This window comes from Oncorhynchus masou, chromosome 7 (assembly GCF_036934945.1).
Source record: "Oncorhynchus masou masou isolate Uvic2021 chromosome 7, UVic_Omas_1.1, whole genome shotgun sequence".
Lineage (NCBI taxonomy): Eukaryota > Metazoa > Chordata > Actinopteri > Salmoniformes > Salmonidae > Oncorhynchus > Oncorhynchus masou.
In genome coordinates, this window is record NC_088218.1 from 27,398,300 (window position 1) to 27,420,799 (window position 22,500).

General features: G+C 44.3%; 1 pseudogene; it reads right to left on the minus strand.

Moving 5' to 3' along the window:
- LOC135543093 (partitioning defective 3 homolog B-like) overlaps positions 1-22,500 on the minus strand; it is a 133,750-nt pseudogene that overhangs the window by 26,327 nt on the left and 84,923 nt on the right.

Here is a 22,500-nt window from a genome sequence, read left to right on the forward strand (position 1 = left end):
ATACGTGTGTGAGCAAGCACACACACACACCTTTAGACATGCACAAACAGGAAGTCAGACACAAACACACACACGTTTGTTTCACTATCCTTGTGGGGACCAAACAATTGATTCCCATTTAAAATCCTATTTTTCCTAACCCTAACCATAACCCTAACCTTAACACCAAACCTAACTAGAGGTCAACTGATTATGATTTTTCAGTGCCGATACCGATACCGATTATTGGAGGAACAAAAAAGCAGATTTTTTAAATTTATTTGTAATAATGACAATTACAACAATACTGAATTAACACTTATTTTAACTTAATATAATATATCAATAAAATCTATTGAGCCTCAAATAAATAATGAAACATGTTCAATTTGGATGAAATAATGCAACAACAAAGTGTTGGATAAGAAAGTAAAAGTTCAATATGTGCCATGTAAGAAAGCTTACGTTTCAGTTCCTTGCTCAGAACATGAGAACATATGAAAGCTGGTGGTTCCTTTTAACATGAGTCTGCAATATTCCCAGGTAAGAAGTTTTAGGTTGTAGTTATTATAGGAATTATAGGACTATATAAATCATTAACCTTTGACTATTGGATGTTCTTATAGGCACTTTAGTATTACCAGTGTAACAGTATAGCTTCCGTCCCTCTCCTCGCCCCTACCTGGGCTCAAACCAGAAACACATCGACAACAGCCACCCTCGAAGCAGCGTTACCCATGCAGAGCAAGGGAAACAAACCCTCCAAGGCTCAGAGCGAGTGACGTTTGAAACGCTATTAGCGCGCGCTAACTAGCTAGCCATTTCACTTCGGTTACACCAGCCTCATCTCGGGAGTTGATAGGCTTGAAGTCATAAACAGCGCAATGTTTGACGCACAATGAAGAGCTGCTGGCAAAACGCACGAAAGTGCTGTTTGAATGAATGTTTACACGCCTGCTTCTATCTACCACCGCTCAGTCAGATACTTGTATGCTCAGTCAGATTATATGCAACGCAGGACACGCTAGATAATATCTATTAATATCATCAACCATGTGTAGTTAACTAGTGATTATAATTCATTGTTTTTTATAAGATAAGTTTAATGCTAACTAGCAACTTACCTTGGCTTACTGCACTTGCGTAACAGGCTCCTTGTGGAGTGCAACGAGAGAGAAGCAGGTCGTTATTGCGTTGGACTAGTTAACTGTAAGTTTGCAAGACTGTATCCCCCGAGCTGACAAGGTGAAAATCTGTCGTTCTGCAGTTAACCCACCGTTCCTAGGCCGTCATTGAAAATAAGAATGTGTTCTTAACTGACTTGCCTAGTTAAATAAAGATTAAATAAAGGTGTAAAAAAATATATATATATAAAAAACATCGGCATAGTCGGTGTCCCAAAAATATCAAAAAACTTGAAATCGGCCATTTCGATTAATCGGTCGACCTCTAAACCCAACCTCAATTCTAACCCTAAAGTTAAATAAATTCAAAACTGTATCTAACCCTAACCCTTTTTCCTTGTGGGGACCAGCAAAATGTCTCAACTTCTGGTCATCACAAGGAAACTGACTTCCACATGACTTCTGGTCCCCACAAGGATAGTAACCATCCCCCATACACACAAACAAACAAAAACACACAAACACTGTCAGAATTGGGTTAGGTCCCAGTTTCAGTGTGAGGCTGTGGCTTCTCCTCCCCTGGCTGCCTGTAGAGAGACAGCCAGAGAGAGAGACACTGGGGACAGACGGAATGTCTCAGCCCTCCCTGCACACGCTCATTAGCTAGCCTCTTTAGAGTTTTCAATTAGCATTCACACACACACACAGCGCAGGGAGGGAGCCTGTGACAACGGGCAACACGCACATGCAACACACAAGAAGAGAGAGACACACGCACATACACACCTCAGCCCCCCAAACATACGCACTTTCAATTTATGCTAAAATATCTCATCAACTTTCTCTCGCTCCAAGATGGCCTTTTTTTAAATCTCTCTCAATCTCCTTTCTTCCCTGTTTCTTGTTTTTGAAAAAGGGTTGGACTAAAACATTCTGAGAAGGCAACCAGAAGAGGAGATGGAAGATCTCTTTTCAGGGTTTTTATTTTTATTTTGTACTATTTTCTACATTGTAGAATAATGGTGAAGATATCAAAACTATGAAATAACACATATGGAATCATGTAGTAACCAGAAAAGTGTGAAACAAATCCAAATGCCTTGATGACAGCTTTGCACAGTCTTGGAATTCTCTCAACCAGCTTCATGAGGTAGTAATCTGGAATGCATTTCAATTAACAGGTGTGCCTTGTTAAAAGTTCATTTGTGGAAATGATTTCCTTCTTAATGCGTTTGAGACACTCAGTTATGTTGTGACAAGGTAGGGGTGGTATACAGAAGATGGCCCTATTTGGTAAAAGACCAGGTCCACATTACGGCAAGAACAGCTCAAATAAGCAAAGAGAAACGACAGTCCGTCATTATTTTAAGACATGAAGGTCAGTCAATTTGGAAAATGTCAAAAAACAGTGCAGTCTCAAAAACCATCAAGCACTATGATGAAACTGTCTCTCATGAAGACTGCCATATGAAAGGAAGACCCAGAGTGATCAGCCCCCTCTTGTTCACCCATGACTGCGTGGCAAGCATGCCCCCAACTCAATCATCAAGTATGCAGACTACAGTGGTAGGCTTGATTACCAACAACGATGAGACAGCCTATAGGGAGGAGGTGAGGGCTCTGGGAGTGTGGTGCCAGGAAAATAACCTCTCACTCAACGTCAACAAAATTAAGGAGATGATCGTGGACTTCAGGAAACTGCAGAGGGAGCACCCCCCTATCCATGTCGATGGGACCGCAATGGAGAAGGTGGAAAGCATCAAGTTCACAAACTTTTACAGATGCACAATTGAGAGCATCCTGTCGGGCTGTATCACCGCCTGGTACAGCAACTGCACCACCAACAACCGCAAAGCTCTCCAGAGGGTGGTGTGGTCTGCCCAACGCATTACTGGGGGCAAACTTCCCGCCCTCCTGGATACCTACAGCACCCGATGCCATAGGAATGCCAAAAAGACGTCAGCCACCCGAGCAACTGCCTGTTCACCCCGCTATCATCCAGAATTCGAGGTCAGTACAGGTGCATCAAAGCTGGGACCGAGAGACTGAAAAACAGCTTCAGTCTCAAGGCCATCAGACTGCTAAACAGCCATCACTAGCACATCAGAGGCTGCTGCCTATAGACATAGATTAGGAATCACTGGCCACTTAAAGGAAATGAAACACTAGCCACTTTAATAATGTCTCCGTATCTTGCATTACTCATCTCATATGTATAAACTGTAATCTATACTATTCTACAGCATCTTAGTCACTTTAATTGTTTGTAAATATTGCATCACGCATCTCATATGTATATCAAATCAAATGTATTTATGTAGCCCTTCGTACATCAGCTGATATCTCAAAGTGCTGTACAGAAACCCAGCCTAAAATCCCAAACAGCAAGCAATGCAGGTGTAGAAGCACGGTGGCTAGGAAAAACTCCCTAGAAAGGACAAAACCTAGGAAGAAACCTAGAGAGGAACCAGGCTTGGTGGGGAAAAAGTCCTCTTCTGGCTGTGCAGGGTGGAGATTATAACAGAACATGGCCAAGATGTTCAAATGTTCATAAATGACCAGCATGGTCGCATAATAATAAGGCAGAACAGTTGAAACTGGAGCAGCAGCACGGCCAGGTGGACTGGGGACAGCAAGGAGTCATCATGTCAGGTTGTCCTGAGGCATGGTCCTAGGGCTCAGGTCTTCCGAGAGAGAGAAAGAAAGACAGAAAGAGAGAATTAGAGAGAGCACACTTAAATTCACACAGGACACCGAATAGGACAGGAGAAGTACTCTTGATATAACAAACTGACCCTAGCCCCCCGACACATAAACTACTGCAGCATAAATACTGGAGGCTGAGACAGGAGGGGTCAGGAGACACTGTGGCCTCATCCGAGGACACCCCCGGACAGGGCCAAACAGGAAGGATATAACCCCACCCACTTTGCCAAAGCACAGCCCCCACACCACTAGAGGGATATCTTCAACCACTAACTTACCATCCTGAGACAAGGCTGAGTATAGTCCACAAAGATCTCCGCCACGGCACAACCCAAGGGGGGGGGCAACCCATATACTGCACTCTGTACTATGCCGCTACCTTAGTCCAACGCCGCTCTGACTTATGTAAGGGAATACCCCCCTGAAATGGACAAAAATGAATGGGAAAACATTGGCATAGGGCAAACCATGTACACGATGGCCAATACCACCCAAATCGGCGTTGATTCATGCAAAATGTATTTCAAATGCCATATGGCAATTGCCAGTTGTAACACTTCAAAAATCCAACAGGTGGCGTGTGCGCTCCACCGTGGTTTTTCATATTGAAAATGGACCCCAAGTCAACATCCAAAAGCCAAATTTTGAAAAAAATTGATATTTTGTCAAAAAACTTTAAAAAACCTTAAAAAAGTGCTTTCTGGACCGTTTTTCGAAATTCTTTCACTTTTTTTGTCAATTACACATGTGTAAGAACTGTATGAATATACTTTTGTCCAATTTTATTATCATAATTTTTTTTTTTTTTAACTTGCGCATTATTGCATGTGTTTTCTCCATTTGCAATATGATTTCATAGGAAGTCAGAAGTCAAAAATTTCATAAAAAACTTCACACACCCCTAAAAAAGTGCTTTCTGGACCGTTTTTCGAAATTCTTTAGAATTTTGTGTCAATTACACACGTATAAGAACTGTATCAACATACTTTAGTCATATTTTATTATCATAATTTTTTTTTTTTACTTGTGCATTAGGCATATGTTTTCTCCATTTGGACCATGATTTCATAAGAAGTCAAAAGTCAAAAATTGCAAAATTTCATAAAAAACTTCACACACCCCTAAAAGAGTGCTTTCTGGACCGTTTTTCGAAATTCTTTAGAATTTTGTGTCAATTACACACGTATAAGAACTGTATCAACATACTTTAGTCATATTTTATTATCATAATTTTTTTTTTTTTTTTTACTTGTGCATAAGGCATATGTTTTGTGGGGGCCAAATGTCATAAGAAATTTGACATGCTCAAAAATCCTGCAGAAATGCAAAATTAACTGGCCTGATGAACTCGGGATGGCCGGGCAGTGATTGTTGTTCCTTTCAATCACTCGTGGTGTTGATTTCATCATGTCCATTTGTTTATGTTTTCTCACTTTTGCAAAGTCACTGTGCATTTGCAATATGGTTAACTTGGCATTCACCATCCCGAATTTGTCATGCTATAAAAATCGTGCAGGAATGCTAAATTGACTGGCCCGATGAACTCGGGATGGCTGGGCAGTGATTCTGGTACCTCTCCATCGCTCGTTAGGGTTGATTTCAGAATGTCCATTTGGTGATGTTTTCTCACTCTTGCAAAGTCACTGTGCATTTGCAATATGGTTAACTGGGCATTCACCATCACCAATTTGTCATGCTATAAAAATCGTTGGGTTCTGTCTCTTTGGGCCGAGACGGTCACAATGCACCTAGTCTTGTGTCTCTGGGACATTTCTAAATGTCGCCATTTTAGTAATGGTCAAAATTAATTGAAGTCATTGCAAATGTTTCTCGGTCCGAGAACCTTCTAGAGCCACCTAACTCACCACGCACTATCGACCTGAGGTCTAGAATAGGTTTCTAAAGTTTCGGAACTCTAGGTCTGATGGTTCTTTCTTAGCTCGAACAAAGCTAACTATTGGAGGCACTGTCAGTCTCTACACACCCCAATACGTCCCTCCATCCAAGTTGTGTATCTGTGTGATTTAGTTTTCCTTTGAATTTTTATGGGAAAAATGACTGATTTACAGTTCATGGGGGTTGCCTAATCACACATATGAAGTTTTGGACAGATTTGATTTTTTTAACCCTTCCAAACAGCCCCTGAGACACCAATTATGGCACTTCCGGTTGGCACAGGAAGCTATAACTCAACACACATCCGCATTGGGCTATGCTTTTACAGAATACTGAGTTTTAAGTCTTTACGTTAAGAATTGACTGATTTACACAGGGTTCAATGCACTATGTCCATCAAATTGCAGGCAGGGTATGGATATACACTTTTAGGGTGATTTTAAGCACTTCCGGTTGGTCCAGGAAGCCTAGAATCGACACAGGTAGACCTTATAGTGGCCTGATGGACTGGTACCGAAGACGCCCAATTTTTCAGTTTTTGATTTGTTAAAAAAGTTTGAAATATCCAATAAATGTCGTTCCACTTCATGATTGTGTCCCACTTGTTGTTGAATCTTCACAAAAAAATACAGTTTTATATATTTATGTTTGAAGCCTGAAATGTGGCAAAAGGTCGCAAAGTTCACGGGGGCCGAATACTTTCGCAAGGCACTGTATATATATCCTTAACCCATTCCTTACTTAGACGTTGTCACATTCTGACCTTAGTTCCTTTGTTTTGTCTTTTGTTTTGGTATGGTCAGGGCGTGAGTTGGGTGGGTTGTCTATGTTAGTTTGTCTATGATTTTCTATTTCTGTGTTTGGCGTGGTATGGTTCTCAATCAGAGGCAGCTGTCAATCGTTGTCCCTGATTGAGAACCATATTTAGGTAGCTTGTTTTCCATTGTGTTTTGTGGGTGGTTGTGTCCTGTTTAGTGTTTTTGTTTCACCTTTCAGGACTGTTTGTCGTGTTTGTTGTTTTGTCTAGTGTTGCATATTTCATTAAATAATATGAACACTTACCACGCGGCACCTTGGTCCTCCTCTCCTTCCCCAGACGACAAGCGTTACAGATGTACGTGTATTTTGGGTATGTTGTTTAACTGTTAGATATTACTTGTTAGATATTACTGCACTGTCATAGGTAGAAGCACAAGCATTTCACTACACCCGCAATAATATCTGCTAAACACGTGTATGTGACCAATAAAATTGTCTTTGATTTGCAGAGGATACATTCATTAGAGTTAACTGCAACTCAGATTACAGCCAAAATAAATGCTTGACAGATTTCAAGTAACAGACACATCAACATCAACTGTTCAGAGGAGACTGCATGAATCAGGCCTTTATGGTCAAATTGCTGCAAAGAAACCACTACTAATAATACCAATAATAAGAAGAGACTTGCTTGGGCCAAGAAACACGAGCAATGGACATTAGACCACTGGAAATCTGTCCTTTGGTCTGATGAGTCCAAATGTTTGATTTATGGTTCCAACTGCCGTGTCTGAGACGCAGAGAAGGTAAACAGATGATCTCTGCTTGTGCGGTTCCCATCGTGAAGCATGGAGGAAGTGGTGTGATGGCGTGGGGTGCTTTGCTGGTGACATTGTCAGTGATTTATTTAGAATTCAAGGCACACTTAACCAGCATGGCTACGACAGCATTCTGCAGGGATACGCCATTCCATCTGGTTTACTCCTAGAGGGACTATCCTTTGTTTTTCAACAGGACAATGACCCAACAAACCTCCAGGCTGTGTAAGGGCTATTTGACCAAGGAGAGTGATGGATGGAGTGGCCTCAGATGACCTGGCCTCCACAAACACCCGAAATAAACCCAAATGAGATGGTTTTGGATGAGTTGGACTGCAGAGTGAAGGAAAAGCAGCCAACAAGTGGTGAGCATATGTGGGAACTCCTTCAAGATTGTTGGATAACCATTCCTCATGAAGCTGGTTGAGAGAATTCCAAGAGTGTGCAAAGCTGTCATCAAGGCGAATGGTGGCTACTTTGAAGAATCTCAAACATATAATATATTTCGATTTGTTTAACACTTTTTTGGTTACTACATGATTCCATATGTGTTATTTCATAGTTTTGATGTCTTCACTACTCACTACTACTTTTGACTGGTAGTGTAGGTAAATTGCAGTTGGTCCAGAACAAAGCAGTGCGTATCGCCCCTAGATGTACACAGAGGGCCAGTGTCAGTAACATGCATGTCAATCTCTCCTGGCTCAAAGTTAAGGAGAGAGTGACAGCATCAATATTGGTCTTTGTGTGAGGTACTGATGTGTTGAAGGTCGCGAACTGTCTCTTCAAGCAGTCGGCACACAGTTCAGACACTCATTGGTAGAAGACAAGACACGCAACCAGAGGTCTCTTCACAGTCCCCAGGTCCAGAACAGAGGCTTGGAAAAAACACAGTGTTAAATCGAGCCATGAAGACATGGAACTCTCTGCCACACCAGGTATCTCAAGCTAGCAATAAAACCAGGGTTTAAAAAAACATCTAAAATAATACATTACTGCACAAAAGGGGACTGTGAAGAGACACATCCATTTTATATATCTTGTATTGTAATTTGCTGTATTATGTATTATTATGCATTAGACCTAGATGGGTCTATGTACTGTGATGTAGACTGTGTGAGACGTTTTAAATTGATGTAGTTCAGTCCTTGACTCACAATGTTCTGTACTATGTATTATGTCATGCTTCATGTGGACAGAAAGAGTAGCTGCTGCTTTTGCAGTGGCTAATGGGGATCCTAATGAATACCAAATACCTCAGAGAAGAGTTTATATGTCCAGTCTGAGGCTTCCATCGAAATACTGGTTATCTGAGTATCTGAGTATCTGATCTGTGGAAAGAGTTTGGAACCAGGGGAGTTCAGAGAGTAGCTATCAACGCCAAGTGTCACTACAGTGATGGAGTGTGGCCCTCAGTGGAAGATTCTAGAAAGGGCCCTCAATCCGATCCACCCAAAAAGAGAAAAGTCTAAGAAAAGTCTGAGCACACTGCCAGAGGGCCGAGGTCAATGGGGTCACCAGGGGTCAGAGGTCAGGGGAACTGAAACAGATGTGGGCTTCAGACTGGACAGGACTGCTGAGTATCGGGGTTTACAGAGTAAAGAGAAACAGATGGGACAGAGAGAGCCGGAAGATAGAAGGAAAGAGACAGTAGAAAGGGAACCAAGGTGGAGAGAGAGACAGAAAGAGAGCAGGCTGAGCGAGAATTGGAAAGAGGAAAAGAGAGACAACAGAAAGGGAGACAGACAGAGAAAGGAAACATTGAGACAACAGCACAGTTCATTCCTGCTTCTGTACCTTGAAGGCGGCCCCTCCGCGAATGATGGACTTGATGAAGATGCCCAGGTCCTCGCCCTTCTCCCGGGACTTGTTGCCCTTGAGGCTGATGCCCAGGCCGGCCGAGCCAGTGTCGTTCAAGAGCACCTCGAACTTCAGCTGCTTCCGCCCATCCTCCAGCACCAGGGGGCTTGCCGCCTTCCTTTTCTGAAAGAGGGAAAGAGAAGAATGAAGAAGAGGACAGAGAGAGAGATTGTTTTTATACTGAAACAAGCATAGGGCAGTTAATGAAAATAAAAACATACAATGCTGAGAGTGAAATAGACACACAGAAAATGAAACATCTCGTCAATTTGAGAACTCATCGAATGAGGATGACAGGGCGAGGGAGCGGGAAAAGAGGACGAAAGAAAAAGGTAACAGAGAAGGTGAAAGAAAAAGGTGAAAATGGTCCAACACAAAAGAAGAGGGATATTTGCATTATGGATCTAAGGTGGTGGAAAACGGGTAAGGGGGGAGGAAGAATAAATAAAAAAGAGGAAGAGGATGATGGGAAGTGAGAAGGAGCAGGTGGTGAGAAAGAGAGAGCGAGGGAGGAGACGGCAGGCAGAGAGGTAATTCCATTTGAACATGAAAGGCAGACAGAGAGCGTGCCATTTCAAAAAGAAGCACAATAACCTTTTTAAACATCCTTCTAGAGAGCGATGGAGGGAGGGCGACAGGGGGATCATTTAAAAGTAATAACCCATCCCTGTAGATACCCACTCTCCCATTCACTCTCTCCCCCCCCTCTCAGTCTCTCTCCCCCTCTTTTCTCTCTCCTCCTTCATCCCACTCTTAACGTGAACAAAATGACCCGGTGGTTCGGGGAGCGAGAATTGGCTACCAAATGAAAGAAAGAGAGAGAAAGGGGGGGAGAGAGAAGACAAAGAAATGGCAACAAAAGAAAAGAAAAATGTCTGTCATTATGACAGAGTGGTGAGAGAGAAAGTGGTGCTAGGGTTTTGTCACCAGGGAAACGGGCCTGTAAAGAGGTGCTTTGAGGCTCTTTCACATAGCCGGCCTATTTTCCTGTGAGGAGGAGAGCGAACAACGCAGATGGGGAAAAATGCTGTGTGTACTGTATATGTTTACATTTGTTAACAATAATGGTGTGTGTTACGCCACATTAGTCCAAACTAAGAGACACCGAGTGTGTATGTGAAGTGTCTGTGATTTTGTTTTTTCACAGCTGCCCAATATAAAATCCAAAAGTTCATTGAGCTTCATACCTTATCTGTTATTGGAAGCAGATTTATTTTGAACCTCCCAGGTTGCCATATAATATGGCCAGCGGTCTAGCGACAGAGGCAGGAAAGAACGGCTCAGTGTAGCTTTACAGGTTTCTCACTATAATCCCACTGGTGTTGGGTGACATTCACCTGAGTCCTGAGGAGGCCCTTGTTTAGCCAACAGAACACCCCCACTGTTCTCCACCCCTTGATCCTCAGCAGGGGAAGACCTGACAGCCTCTTTACCTGGGTAGAGCCTCTTAGGAAAATGGGCAGTCTAGTCTGGGGACTCACTCTCATGGAGCTCCATCACCATCACCTCGAGCTATTGTGGAAACTCCGTTGTACACTGAGTAGTAAAGATGGGAAGCTTTCATTCGGAACGGGGCTCCATTTATTCTTTATTCAATGGAGTCAGTGAGAAGACTGACGTAAGGATCCAGCAATCTAGCTCAGACGAGACACTTTGACAGCTGACGTGACAGACAGACGGGTCTCGTTGGGCATCTCTATCCCTGACACACATCCATAAGGGAGAGGAGGAGAAGAGGAGAGGTGGAATCTGAAGAGACGTAACAGCTGCATGATATTCCATTGTCAGTGTGAGGGGAGAGATATTCCAGCAGCACTTGGTAATGAAAGTTATTTAAACTTTTTTATGAATGTCTTTGGTTTGGTCTGTTGATGCAAAGAGCTGTCTTTTTGGGTCACTGTGTGGCAGGCTAACACACACACACACACACACACACACACACACACACACACACACACACACACACACACACACACACACACACACACACACACACACACACACACACACACACACACACACACACACACACGATATGTCCACCGTTCTTAAGGGACTAAACCACATTTAAACAGCCAACTAAATCTCCCGGTGCAAGACACACACCCCTGGTGGTCCACACACACACACACACACAAATAACCCCCCCCCACACACACACACAGAGCAAAACCCTTCCATTCCTGAGCCCTGTGGCTCCACTGGCGCACAACACGCCTCATTGTCTCTCCTCAAGTGCTTGTTAACAGGCTTTAAGAGGGGAGACCACCCTTGATCAGAGGAACGAGGAAGACAAAAGGAACCTTTCTACCCATGGGGAAGAAGAAGAGGTGGGAGTGTAAGGAGACCGATTAATACACACTCCTGTCAGCCGGGCTTCTGAAAAGTGGCAGATTAGCGACGAGAGCGACATTCAATTAAGATGAGATCTTTCTCGCTACTGCTCGATCGGAGAGAAATTAAGTCTGCCAATTATTGGAAGTAATGTTGAGTTCTTATGTTCCCTGTACCTGTGCCTCAGTAGGAGGAGGAGGGGAAGCCAAATTGCTGATGGTTGGGATCATTTGTGTGTGTGTGTGTGTTTGTGACCTTGAGTGGTTAGCTACCATGGTTCCAGGACACAACCATCCTGGTGCCAACCCAAGAATGAGAAAAGAAGTGCAGAGGAGTGGAGAAGGGAGAGGAAGCAGCTCTATGCGTGATGTGCATGCCGACAGCTCTATGCGTGATGGGCATGCCGACAGCTCTAGTCAAGACTGAGTCGAGACTGATTGAGATCTACAAACCACCTTGATTCACAAATTCAATCCGAAGGACAAACTAAACACTGACAATCAAGTCCAGATCAGGTTTTATCAGCAAGTTATTCTTGAAAGGCGAGGATCACACCTCAATACAAACTACTAAGAACAGGCCCGGGACCCGGTCACCTATTCTTATTGTCTAAGTAACCAGAGTCACGTTCTGCACATGTGCAAATTGAACTTAAAGCTATCATTTCACTTCTAAACAAGGGCCTCAGCTCATATGATGGACAGCACAGTTTGTGACTTGTATGAATATTTCCAAACAATATTAATAAGCAGGTGGCAGTAATTTAGATGGCAGTATACTCTGAGCGTATAAAACATTAAGAACCCTTCCCCCCCTTTTCCCCTCATAAGGGCCTCAATTCGTCAGGGCATGGACTCTTCAAGGTGTCGAAAGCATTCCACAGGGGCGCTTTCCTAGCCACCGGGCTTCAACATCTGCATTGCTTGCTGTTTGGGGTTTTAGGCTGGGTTTCTGTATCGAACTTGGTGACATCGGCTGATTTAAAAGAGCTTTAAAAATCAATTTGATTGATTGATTGACTCCAATGCTTCTCACAGTTGTGTCAAGTTGGCTGAATGTCCTTTGGGTAGTGGACCATTCTTGATGCACACAGGAAAATGTGGAGCATGAAAAAACCCACCAGCATTGCAGTTCTTGGCGCACTCAAACCAGTGCGCCTGGCACCTACAGCCATACCCCATTCAAAGGCACTTTGTGCGGAGTCAGAAGACTATTTTTTAGCTTAGGGGTTAGGTTTAGGTTTACACATGGGGTTACAATAAGGGTTAGGGTAAGGGGTTAGGTTTAGGAGTTAGGTTGAGGGAAAATAGGATTTTGAATGGAAGTACATTTTAGGTCCCAACAAGGACAGAATAACAACGTACGTGTTACCGGCCAAATTGTCCGGGAGAAAGAAATAAAAAACTATGCAAAATAATGCTTTTTATTCATTGATGGAAATACCAATGTGCTTCAACTTCCAAGGCAAAACGACGACAGGCTAATAAATCCTCAAGCTGCTTGGAAATTAGTGTCGGGTTGTGTGTGTTTCTATTTCTACTCACACATAAAATACGTCAGGTCTTCATAAGGGACTTTAGCTGAAGATTGTGTTGATTGTCCTTGTTTCCAGTGTGCCCGTCGAGGGGGGATTCTTTCTCCAAAACAGAGTAAATACGGCCTCAAGAATGCGACTTCTTGAGGATAAAGCATTAAGGCTGATGGGCATCAAGGTGCTCCAAGGAGTTGGGCAGGTTTGACTTCCCAGCAGCAGCGGTTCTGTTGTTGTTGGGGGGGGGGGCTAAATAGAGGCTAAATAGATGGGTCTTTGTATTGGGGGGTTTGTGAGCGCAGCTGCAGTATTAGGGTTGTGACTGAGGCAGAATAAGGAGAGAAGACAAGTGTTATGTACGTATGCGTTTGCTGTACAACGGACCACAATTGCATCTAAATGTGTAAGTTTAAGGTATTGGAATGAGTTGTGGTCGATTGTGTGTGTGTGTGTGTGTGTGTGTGTGTGTGTGTGTGTGTGTGTGTGTGTGTGTGTGTGTGTGTGTGTGTGTGTGTGTGCGCCTGCCTGCATAAGTTCTGTCTGTGAACATTGCTGAACTTGAGTGAGGGTGAACATGTACATGAGTTTGAGGGACATGAAACTATATTTGAGGAGGAGGCCTGCAGAGAAGATAAGGGGTTCATCTTTAAGGGAATCTAACTTCAACAGCCCAGATAAAGACAGAGTTCAAAAAGAACAAGATAAGAGGAAGTCAAGAAGCACCTTAGTGTGGATGTTGTGGAAATGTTGGGTATTTTAATGAGGGCTAATGTGAGCACTGTGTGTATGTGTGCATGCGTGCGTGTTTCCATGTGAATATGCATCGTTCACTACAAAGCGTCGGAGTTGTCCCTCTTGAATGCTTTGAAGTTGAGGAAATTGAATAATGCGAATAATCACAGGAGTAGTGAGTGGCACACAAGGACAGAGCTCTGTTTTCTGAGAGGACCAACACACACACACACAGCTATACACAGGACACACACATGCACACACACACACACACACTGCAATACACAGGACACGCACATGCACACACACGCTCCTATAGGGTACCACCGGGGCAGTTGACAGGCAGCTTATTTAGATAAAGGGGTCAAAACACGCCACTCGGCGAGGAGTCAGAAAGGTCTCTGGCCACAGCTAAACGGTCACTTAACACCCGTGTGTGTCGGCACGCACCACTTCCTGCGAGGCCGCAGGGACATGTGTGTGACTTCCTGTCAGCCTCTGAGTCAACAAACCCAGATAAGGGGCAGGAAGAGGAATGGGGTGCTGGATACGTGTGCTGGGCCTGGATGTGTGTGTGTGTCAGTGCTTGTTTGGAGGCGATGGCATGCGTGCAGGGGGGCAAAAGGGCAGATGAAAGAGGTTGAACGCCTTTCACTAGTAATAGAAAGAGAAAGACGTTTCAAGGGGTCACAACATGTATAAGACAAAGAGGGGAAAGGTGGAAATTCCTGGTAACGTATCTGCATCAAAGATCATGCAGAGTCAAGAGCAATTGAAGGTGGCTGGAGAGAGATAAAGGTGTCTGTTCTCACTATCTCTCTGGGTAGGAAGATCTCCTCTTGTCTGGCCACAACCACAGAGACACACTCCCCCTGCTTGGTGCTGCGCAGCATGGCCACCAGCTCCTCCTGAGTTCGATCCGTCAGGTCTGCACCGTTCACCTACACACATCACAGGAAAGGGTTCAAATATGTACAGTATATACACAAAGTGCATATAAATACCTACACCTAGATTTTTAAAGGTTTAAGGACCACCTTCCAGAAAAAAATACAACTCGTTTATCAGCCACAGACGGCACTGTTTGAATACGTGAAAAAGTGCTTCCTTCCTCCATTCCATGAAGCAATCACTGATGATTAGAAATGACTGGACAGGTGAATGCCGTGTGGTGGAACACTTGAGCTCACCTATCGAATCATGTCGAATCAGTCATTACTTCAAGGATTGCAGGAATTATGCACTTTTAAGGAATTCAAAGGTCAGAGGTCAAATGACTCTTTCACCTCCAGGATGCGGTCGCCAGGCTGCAGGCAGCCATCTTTGATGGCGGCGCCCCGGGCAAGGATGCTCTTGATCAGGATGGGCCCCGGGCCATGGACTGTCGAGTCACCGCGGTGAAACCCAGCCCCTCGGTACCTGGAGAGGAACGATAGAGGGACAGAGAGAGGGAAAGAAAGAGAATGATGAAGAGATAGGAAAAGAGATGAAAAAAACAAGAGAGATAGAAGGTGAGTGGGGGACAGAGGGATATTATCAGCTATCATGATAACAGTCTTAGCTATACCATCTTTCTTTTCCTTGATTTGATTGATTAGAATCCCCCCCTGACGCCAATGGCTGTGGTCCGACATAACGAAAAAGAGATGACACACAAAATACTTGACAGTTTACAGACATTAACACGTAGTGTGTGCGTGCGCATCAATCAGTTACACATACATGTCAGTACATACACACAACAACGAGTAACAGTCACCAACGCTGTGGATAACATGAAAACTGCCTAAACAGCTCTGCTAGGGCGAGTAGAGTGGTCAGAGTGGTCTCATTTGTGTCTAGAAGTAGCTAGCCAACGTCAGCTTGGGTGCTTGACGTTTTAAGGTCAGAACTCTCAAATTAACCCTACTCCTCGGCCCTAGCGTCCAGTGTGCGCTCCGAGAGTGAAACGCTCTGAATTTATGAGTGCACTCTGGCACTCCATATTGGATTTAAGAACTCACACGAATGTAAAATGTCAAACTAGAGGGCCTCCCGAGTGGCGCAGTGGTCTACGGCACTGCAGTCCTAGCTGTGCCATGGGAGACCCATGGGGCAGCGCACAATTGGTCCAGCGTCGTCCGGGTCAGGGGAGGGTTTGGCTGACAGGGATGTCCTTGTCCCACCGCGCACTACTGACTCCGCATAACAACACGGGCGCCAGGTGTACGGTGTGCTTCCGGGTTAAGTGGGCATGGTGTCAAGAAGCAGTGCGGCTTGGTTGGGTTATGTTTCAGAGAACGCATGTCTCTCGACCTTCGCCTCTCTCGAGTCCGTACAGGAGTTGTAGCGACGAGACAAAATTGGATACCACGAAATTGGCGAGAAAAAGGGGTAACAAAAAGTCTAACTAGTCATTTGTTATGCTAACTAACTAGCAACAGCATCAACTTCCGGTAGACAGGCGAAGAGCTAGTACGTTTAACTGAACAGTATGCTAAAATGAACTAATAATATATAGTATGTAGTATATACTCATTATGTAGTTTACAGTACATTAGTATGGGTATTCGAACACAGCTTAGGTCTTTCTTTGCAGCACTTGATCATATGACTGGACAACAATCATGATAAGATAAAACTAGAGCCTGCAGGACTGGAGTGTGGTGTCAAAAAAGCAGAGCATTACGGACAGACCTGTCCCCATCATCACGACCCCCCATCATCCCATCACGTCGCAATAAGGTCACTTGGTGTGCTAATAAATGGAGGGTGACATCTCCCCACTTGCCCTGCATCCTGTGTGGGGCTTAGTGGGTTCCTCCTGAGTAAACTGGTGATCAACTTCCACTGGTCTGCTGTGGGGCCCTCTCTGCGAGCACCATATTCCCTTTATAGTGCACACGGGTCCTGGTCAAAAGTAGTGGTACTATAAATGGAGTAGGGTGCTATTCGGGATGCAGACCTCAGCCAAAAGCCAGCGGGAAAACGGTTTTCTTATGTGGATTAAGAGGAGGACTGCCTTCAATTTCACGTGTGAGCAGGCCTCACACTGCCTGATGGAGGAAGGTGAAGGGAGAGAAAAAAGGCGAGGGGAGGGAGAGAGGTATCCAGAGATATCATTCCCTCGCATGGCTCCTCTCCGTGTGGACTCACAGTTTGATTTCAAGAGTGCTTGTGTGTGTGTGTGTGTGTGTGTGTGTGTGTGTGTGTGTGTGTGTGTGTGTGTGTGTGTGTGTGTGTGTGTGTGTGTGTGTGTGTGTCCAAGCTCACATGTGTATCTATTTGTGTGTTTGTGCATGCACGCCTGTGTGTGTACGTGTCTCCAAGCAATGAGTGAAAACTGCCACCTTGGTGAGCAGTGGAGAAAAGCCAAAAGAGGCATACTAAAAGATAGTGAGTGATAAAATCTCATTTGGCAGCTAAGCTTCTGCCTACCTTCCATTAACGCTTCTAAACCTCCTAGCAGTCACTCACAGTGGGAGAGGAGTCTTTAAAGGGGAAATCATGAGTTGCTACATCCATTTTTTGACTTATAAATTACTGGTATGTACCCATTGATTCTTGACGAATATAATTTATGAATGCCTCATGAGCTTAGTTCAACTGTTGTACCCCATCAGATCACAAAATATAAGCGTGTTTGCTCCCGAGTGGCACAGCGGTCTAAGGCACTGCATCTTAGTGCTAGAGGCGTCACTACAGACACCCTGGTTCAGAGGTCTAAGGCACTGCATCTTAGTGCTAGAGGCGTCACTACAGACACCCTGGTTCAGCGGTCTAAGGCACTGCATCTTAGTGCTAGAGGCGTCACTACAGACACCCTGGTTCAGAGGTCTAAGGCACTGCATCTTAGTGCTAGAGGCGTCACTACAGACACCCTGCTTCAAATCCAGACTGTATCACATTTGGCTCAGTTTCGTCCTGGTTTGGCTGTCATTGTAAATAAGAATTTGTTCCTAATTGACTTGTCCAGTTGAATAAAGGTTAAATAAATAAAATGTACATTTACTCAAATGTTTGTAAACAAAGTAAATGTAAAAAAAAAAAAAAAAAAACACAATATAGCCTCAAAACATGGTTATAACTATCTAAACTATTGATTTGAGAGTGGTTGCATTTCTCCAGCCCCATACCTCAGCTTTATACCGAAACGGGGGGGTAAATGATTGTTTCTACAGCTGATTGACGCTTTAACCATGGAAGAGCACAACCACATTCTAAGGCTAGGTTTACACAGGCAAAATATCTGATATGAATAATAACAGAATTGGGCTGCCTGTGTAAACACAGCCTAAGAACTCAGTTCCCAATTTATCCGTTTTCTAGGATGATTCATTTCACTGAATCGACTGGATTGAAAACTAAATTGACCCCAACACAGCAACACATTATACGAGCAATGGACAGAAGACCAGTGGAAAGTTGTCCTTTTTTGGTTCCAACCGCTGTCTTTATGAGATGCGGTGTGGGTAAACAGATGATCTCCGCATGTGTATTTCCCACCGTAAAGCATGGAGGAGGTGGTGGTGTGATGGTGCTTTGCTGGTGACACTGTCTGATTTACTTAGAATTCAAGGCACACTTAACCAGCATGGCTACCACAGCATTCTGCAGCGATACGCCATCCCATCTGGTTTGGCCTTAGTGGTACTATAATTTGTTTATCAACAGGACAATGACCCAACACACCTCCAGGCTGTGTAAGGGCTATTTGATCAAGAAGGAGAGTGATGGAGTGCTGCATCAGATGACCTGGCCTCCACAATCCCCCGACCTCAACCCAATTGAGATGGAAAAGCAGCCAACAAGTGCTCAGGCTATGTGGGAACTCATTCAAGACTGTTGGAAAAGCATTCCAGGTGAAGAGAATGCCAAGAGTTTGCAAAGCTGTCATCAAGGCAACTGGTGGCAATTTGAAGAATCACAAATATAAAATATATTCAGATTTGTTTAACACTTTTTTGGTTACTACATGATTTCATAATGTGTTATTTCATCGTTTTGATGTCTTAAGTATTATTCTACAATGTAGAAAATAGTCAAAATAAAGAAAAACCCATGAATGAGTACTGTAGGTTTTCTAAAACTTTTGACCGGTAGTGTACATCGAAATTGCCAGGCAGTATATTAACTATCTGCTATCTAAGCATCTGCCCAACGTTTACTGACTTGATTAATTACATAATTCTTAGCTAAGTGGTATAGTCATGTGATTCATTGGCTATCTACTCCGATTTCAGAGCACTCTCGTGCAGAATAACTGATGAATTTACGAACACTCAACACCCGTTGAATACGGCCGATGTCAGTAAACATCAGCAAAATAAAAAAGTCATTAAATTGTTGCCAGCAGCACAATTACAGTCACCAACGCACTGGAAAACATGAACAGCCTAACCAGCTCTGCTAGGGCAAGTAAAATGCTCAGTGAGGTGTTCTCTCATTCGTGTCTGGAAGTAGCTAGCCAACGTTAGCCAGTTAGCTTGGGTGCCTGACTGCCATTGAATGCTCGGATCAACCCTTTTCCTCGGCCAGAGCGTCCAGTGTGCGCTTCGAACTCTGACAACGCTCTGGATTTACGAATGCCCAGAGCACACTCTGGCACTCCAGATTGAATTTACAAACACACCCGAAATCGTAAAATGTTTAGTTAGTCATTTGTTAAGCTAACAAGCTAGCAAGAGGTTGCATAGCAGCAGCATCAACTTCCGGTAGACAGGCGAAGCTCTAGTACGCTCATATGAAAGGATATACTGTAGTTTGTTTCTAGTATACTAAAATGAACTAATAGTATGTAGTATATACTCATTAAGTATGAAGTATATACCCATTAAGTATGTCGTATACAGTATGTTAGTATGGGTATTCAAACACAGCTATACCCCCTTTTCCATAGTGCTCCCATACCTTTCCTCCGGTCTATCTTCAGCTTCCGGCCTCCCTTCTGGTTGGTCAGGATGGCCAGGTTAGGGAGGCCAGTGGGACTCTTTCCCCGGGACAGGGGGCTCTCGCTGACCCCCATCGCCGTGGGGGAGGCCCCATCCCGATATCTGACCACCGGGGCTGGGGACACACTGAGGGGCATCTCCTCTGGGACGTGCCCAGTCTGGTGCTCCAATAGCGGGGTGAGAGAGGCTGGCAGATCGGGGGTCTTGGAGCGGAGGACACGGAGCTCTGGACGTCTCGGCTCCGGTTTGGGACTGATGTGCTCTGGTTTCACGGTTTCTGGTTTCACTTCTGGTTTAGCGTCCATTTTTTGGTGGATCATGAGGGGGCTCTTGGCTTTGGGGACAGAGTCGTGACTGTCGGTGAAGAGCTGCCCGATGAGGCGTTTCTCGTATTGCTGCTTGTTAGCCAGCGGCAGGATCTCTAGGCGCACCAGAGGGGAACACATGGCCTGACGGAACAGTTCCTGGGACCTGTGGGTGTGAGGAAGTGACATCATCAATGTCCGCCTCTGGAGGACATGACTGAAGGTTGAGAATACTGCTATATCAGACTTGATTGTACGGTTTTCCACTATGTACACCAAGCACAGAGCTTCCATTGGTATCAACACCAGTACAAACTCAAGCTTACTAAGTTCTCATTCAACACCCGCATTGACTAGAGGTCACAGACCTCAAGAGTCAATTCACTAGAGACAAGTAGTCTTTAGACAAGTAATCTATAGTAGTAGTCACTAGCAGCAACTGCTTATCCAGAACCAGTGTCAGACCTATTGTCAAGCCTCTTCTGGGCTATACTATCAGATCTAACAAGGTCCATCTCTTTTACTGGGCATTTCATTCAGGTAGGGGATTAGACAATCCTCCATGATGCCCACCAATTCTTTCTCTTTTTACTGTTTGTCTATCTCTTATCTTTCTCACTCACTAGCCCCACTCCTTTTGAAGTCTAACCAAATGCTGTGATGGTCATAAATGAACCTATTCCCGACAACAGTGAAGCGAGAGAATGAGTGTTTCTCGCTTTCGTTTTCTCTCTCACACGCTTTTGTTGCTGTGGAGATGGGGTGTGAGATAAATCCAGGAATAGGGAGGATTTGTAAGAGCAGGGATTAAGAAGGGCTCCTAATAAAAGGGAAAATAAAAGGGAAACTGAGTGACAGACCGGCCTCATACTGGTAGATTTGTGATAGTGTAGGGCAGGCTTGCATCCAAAATGACACAGGACGCGTCTCAAATGGCAACCTATTCCATACATAGTGCACTACTTTTGGCCAGGGACTTATGGGTCAAAAGGAGTGCACTATAAAGGGAATACAGAGACATTTGAGACTCATCCTGCGATAGCGTAGAGCCGAGGTACGTACTGGGCAAATGTCTTGTCCATTAGCTCGGTGCCGCTAATCTGAACGATGCACTCATCCTCCCGGAAAAGGCCCTCTCTCTTGGAGCGACTGTTCACCTCAATACTTTTAATGTGCAGAGGCCCAGGGTCCTGAGAACAGATGATAAACACAGTCTGAACACACACACACACACACACAGCCTTCAATGCATGGGTAGAGAATGTGTAAGAGAGTGCGTGAAAGTGAGTGAGTTACAGTGAGCGAGTGAAAGTGAGTGTGTGTGCATTCCTCACCGTCCACTCAGCGAGGAGCAGTAGGGGACGACATGGATCCCCAGCGGTCCCTGTTCTCCAGAGAGCTCCCCACTGTCTCGGTCAGGGGGCTGAAGAGACAAAACACACAGTCAAGAGATAGAGAGTTTGTGTTTGTCAATCTCACTCACACACAAAAATGGTAACAGGAACACAGATACCTACAAATAGGAACACACACACAGTAATACATACACCCACATCACTTTTCTAGCGTACGTTCAGTCTTTACATTTACAAGATTTTACTGGCACTTGTTAGACGAACACACACACACACACACACACACACACACACACACACACACACACACACACACACACACACACACACACACACACACACACACACACACACACACACACACACACACACACACACACACACACACACACACACACACACACACAGTTAACCTCCCCTTTCATGTAAAAAAGTAATGACCATAGTGCTTCTAGAGAAAGAGGATTATTTTGTACGTTTATTTTCCTGCAAGTTTGACCAATTCCAATCCCCTTGCTTAAGGGGGTCCTGTGTCCTTTGAGATAATTTTTTATGAAGAAGGACTGAGAAGCTCAGTTCTGATGACTTTTTAAAAAGGACATTCTACTCCCAAGTGAATAAAAATGTCATTATACTGACACCATCTAAAATATAATTTCCACCTCGAGAAATTAGCCCAATAACATATTGGTAAGAATTGAGTAAAAATGCGTAAAAATTTGTGCCATTAGCGGTTTTAGTTGAGCGCCACGGTGGTGGTGAGCATTATAGATTGTTTAATTCCCTTCATCTGAACATCAGTGTCAGCAACAATCGTGCATGTCAGTTCAGCACACAAAGTGCAACAGTGAAAATAAAGTTTTGTATTTCGTAGAACAGACATGCTTCTGTATTAGGCTGGCATCTCCAAACCAGCCCACCCCCAAACACCCCAGAGACTTTTATTGTGGATCTACACGGATCTCAAAAAACGACCTCTCTAGAATCCATATGATGTATATACGTTGCAGTGACAGAACTTAAACCCTTGCAAAACAGAGACAAAAACAGAGTCACACTCTCTCACCCCTTCCCTCGCTCTCTGAGCCAGACAGTGGTTGAGTGAACAAGGTCAAGGTGAATTAACTGGCATTTACATGGTCCAGCTGCGCTTATGCAAGCGTGTGAAACC